The 4,511-nt window shown below is 44.9% G+C and overlaps 1 non-coding gene across 1 annotated transcript; it reads right to left on the bottom strand.

Moving 5' to 3' along the window:
* Window positions 1–1,668: 1,668 nt before the first annotated feature.
* LOC144122262 (U5 spliceosomal RNA) lies at window positions 1,669–1,793 on the bottom strand. Its single transcript, XR_013312869.1, has one exon. It is a non-coding gene; the product is annotated as a U5 spliceosomal RNA (small nuclear RNA).
* Between the last annotated feature and the right edge of the window lie 2,718 nt (window positions 1,794–4,511).

Raw genomic sequence — 4,511 nt, forward strand, 5'->3', positions numbered from 1 at the left:
ACTTGTCTATGGTTTCACTCTTTGTAGAGCCACGTGTGTGAATTTTCAAGTGACATCGCAATGATTAATTAGGTGTCGTTTTACAGCTTCGCTGTCGAACCACCTTAACATCGTGGATTGGAGCCACAACTTTTTTACAAACAAGGACATAGATCGCTACCAACCTGCTGAACAGCTGCCAGGATTGGCAGAACGAGAAGTCGCAAGGCGGATGCGCGTGCCGCTGCCATGCAGAAAACAGCACCACCTATAAACAATAATCCAAATCACGTAATCGTCATTTTACTGCTATAATTAAAACAAAAACAAAACGAAGCGCGAATCGACAGGGGCAGCATAAGCAGCACAAATACAACACTAGTTTGCGAAAAATCGAAGACGCAACACAATTCAAATTCTACTGTCGGATACAAATAAGGAATGCAGCTAAGAATCGTCCTCAAATGAGGCTCTCCACCCTGTGGCATGGACGTATTTTCATGGGATCATGGTCAAAAGCCATCCACCTGCGGTTCCACGCCAGAAGCTAAAAGCCGATTGAGTACGGCGACAATGGCTTGAAGGCTTTCTTTACGGAGGAATTGCCGCTGTCTTTTTCAGCTGTATCTGGCTATAGATAACCAATCAACATATGCTTGATAATTAATAATAAATTTCAACACCGCGGGATGATTTCACGGCTATTGCTATCTGGAAGAATGAAACGAAAAGTGCACGGGCCTGCCCACTGGCTCAAGCTGAGCCACAACCGCTGCCACGTGCTGAAAGTAGGAGAGTCGAAAGATACAAGAGGGAAGATAAGTAAAGACGCGCGCGCGCTAACAAGTCCCGCGCCGATCCCGGAGGAAGTGCAAGGAGGGAGTAAAAGAAGAAAGTGGTGCCGTAGTGGAGGGCTCCGGAATAATTTGGACCACCTGGGGATCTTTAACGCGCACTGACATCGCACAGCACACGGATGCCTTAGCGTTTCGCCTCCATCGAAACGGTGGTGGCGGTGACAAGCATTTATCTCTATATACAGAGAGGTGCTCCGGGAGAGGCCCCTAGTGGGTCTCACCCCTTATAATGCAAGGCAGAGTCCCTCCTTCTCGGACCCCGTTGGTAATGACCGCTGCGCTGCTCCGCCGAACCATGCAGGGTCTGTTGGACCAATAGTTCCTGGCAGCCGGGCAGAGCCGCCTCCCAATCCTCTCGGGTAGGTTAAGGGGGTGGGGGGTGTCGTGATCGGGCTCGATCCCGGCAACTGCGGATCAGTAGCCGAGCGCTCTAACCACTGAGCTGCCGCGGCGGCTTCTGCCGAAGCGACGACGTTCTTTTGAACAACAGATATCACAGGTGCAGAGTAAATTCCAGTGATATCATCTCTGGTTGACGTCAGTGAGGCGGCAATGTTCCCGAATAGATTCACCAAAATTATGGCATTACATTCTTCTTCGCTTTCTTCGTCTAGTAAACCAAACAGCTAACGCTCGTTACTTCAACCTCTTCTATACGGTGGCGGCCTTTTTTAACGTGCACTGACATCGCACTGTACACGGGCATGTAAAATTTCGCCCTCATCCAAATCCAACTGCCGCGACCGGGATCGAAACCGCGTCTTAACGGCCAGCACCGTTGTAGTGTGCTTGGGGTATGACATACTTTTCTTTCTTTGGATTGATAAGTTAGGCTCCGCCCAAACGGGCAGAGCCTCTCAAAAATTGGCCTATAGGCTCATTGGAGTGCCCCTTCCCACGGTAATCTTTAGTAAAAGGCGAAAGATTAGTACGAGGTGTGAGAAGAGGCCTGAGCGATGAACCGATACCACCACCAGCGGACGGACGGCATCCCCGGCGGCCCAGCAAGGCGAGCAAGTGGCGAAGCTTGCGATGGGTAAAAATGCCAACTCAGTTTTTGGCAAATTCACAGCTGGCCTAAATTTTCGACCAAGAGGTATTCTGCACGGCAGGTCTTCTAAACAAACTGCACTCTGAAACTCTGTTTTTCAGCTTCTTTTCGAGATTTTGTTAGTGAACAATGGCCGCCAACACTAGTGGCGATTGTAGAACTTTCTCACGTGCTCCTTAAATGTGGGCGTAGTAGTAGTAAGTGGTTTTATTAAAATAATAATAAGAAGGAAGGAAAAGATTTTTGCTACTGCTGCTACTGCTGTTGCTGATAGGAAGAAAAGATAAGTGCACGGGCCTGCCTACTGGCTCATGCCGAGCCACGCTCGCTGCCGCGTGCTGAAAGTAGGTGGTGGTGGTAGTGTTTTTTTTTTATTAAAATAACAGTAAAAAGGAAGAAAAATATTTTTGCTAGCCCCGGTATCTGCGATCGATACTGATAAGATACTGGGCTACGATACTGGGATCGATATTGGGCTACGCAAGGATGCCTAGGGGACATGGAGACCAGCCTGCAAACGACCGCCAGCATAGTGGACCGCTATGCCCGGGACTGTGGTCTGCAATGCTCCCCGCAGAAATCGGAATTCGTGCATCTGCACCCCTCGCGCACCTGCTCGACATAAGATAGGAAAACTTCAGATATGTTAAAATTAGAGTATAATTCAGAAAAATAAATTTCATATTTACAAAAGTACACTTTTAATACATTGACCAGATGCTAAAATGGCATACATATTTTTTTCACGTGTTTCGAACGTGCTCGAAACACGCTTTAATTGGCGTGTACATCAGAAGAAATAATTCCATATTACGAAAGTACACTTTTAAGACGTTGGCAAGATGCTAAAACCGCATACATACTTTTCACGTGTTTGAAACCTGCTCTAAACATGATTTAAGTGAGGTATACTTCGAATGAATTAATTTCATATTTATGAAAGAACACTTTTAAAACATTGACAAGATGCTGAGGCCACATATGTATTTTTTCATGTGTTTCAAACATGCTTCAAGGGACGTATACTTCAGATGAATTAAATTCATATTTGCGAAAATACACATTTAATACACTGACAAGATGCTAAAACCGCATTCAAATTTTTTCACGTATTCGAAATGTGCTCGAAGCGTGCTTTAGTTGACGTATCTTTCGCAAATTTTAAGAATATATTTCAAATACCATGCATAAAATTTCAGGAACCTATTTCCGGCATGTTTTAGTGCATGCATTCGTGAAAAAAAAAATATGTTTACAATACATTATAAATATCCCGAAGCATATTCCAAACGTATTAGTTTTCGCTAAGGGATGTGTACTATGTGTGCATATATATTCGCGAAGTTCAGGGGTAGCGGGTTTGGATCCCATCTGCGGCATGTCTGTTTCTTCTGTTGCTTTATAATTTTTTTAAGCGTCACATTAATCAATTGTTATTCTGCCGTTCATCAGCACTACAAATGTTTTGAAAAATTGAAACATTCCTCTATGCACCTTGGTTTCAGTAACTGTTAACTTCCTTCCGTCAATCCTGTGTGCAAGCCGTCGCGGTGACTCAGTGGTTATGGTGCTCGCCTGCTGACACGAAAGACGGGGGTTCAATCCCGGCCGCGGCGGTCGAATTTCGATGGAGGCGAAATTCTAGAGGCCCGTGTACTGTGCGATGTCAGTGCACGTTCAAGAACCGCAGGTGGTCGAAATTTCGGAGCCCTCCACTACGGCGTCCCCATAGCCTGAGTCGCTTTGGGACGCTAAATCCCACAAAACCAGCCAAGCAACCAATCTTGTTTGCGCTGGGGAGTATACTAAGGCTAAATGCTGTCACTTTTTTATCTTAAAATACGAAAATTTAAAACGTGAAACTTAAGCAGATAAATTCAGTAGCAAATTTAAATCTCTTCCTCAGAGCATTCGTATCGGTTTTAAACATTTATTTGAACCTCCTTCCTAGTAGGGGAAAACGTCGCTGAATAAAACAGACATAGCCAAGTGTTGCATGCATTTCAGGGCTCCGAATGTACAACTATGTATCGAAAATTATGCTACCAATTAAGAATTTTTGCTTATAGCCCTGTCTAACTGATGCATAAGTTCTCATTGCTGGCAATATTTGCTTAAAATATGAAGAACGCTGAAGTGATAATGTCATCGGTATTAAATTAAAGAAGTTTGCCGAAAACTTACAAACCCATATCGATTTTCGAGCTCATTCAGAGCCGCCGCAGTGGCTGAGTGGTAATAATAAAGACAAAAAAGGAAAAGCAGTGGCTGAGTGGTTAAAGTGCCCGGCTGGTCAACCCAAAGACGCGGGTTCGATCCCGGCCGCGGCGGTCAAATTTTGTTGGAGGAGAAATTCTAGAGGCCCGTGTACTGTGCGATGTCAGTGCACGTTAAAGAACCCCAGGTGGTCGAAATTTACGGAGCCCTTCACTACGGCGTCCCTCATAACCTGAGTCGTTTTGGGACACTAAACCGCATAAACCGAACCAGCTGTTTCAGAATCTTTTGGACGAATTGAGAACTTCGCAATGAATATTCGTTCATTACTGCTTAAAAGTATGGTTGAAAACGAGGTTTATCAACAGGGAAAGCTCTGTTATTCCAAAAAGAAATATTATTGTATG

The sequence above is a fragment of the Amblyomma americanum genome, chromosome 2 (assembly GCF_052857255.1).
Source record: "Amblyomma americanum isolate KBUSLIRL-KWMA chromosome 2, ASM5285725v1, whole genome shotgun sequence".
In the NCBI taxonomy this organism is placed as follows: Eukaryota; Metazoa; Arthropoda; class Arachnida; order Ixodida; family Ixodidae; genus Amblyomma; species Amblyomma americanum.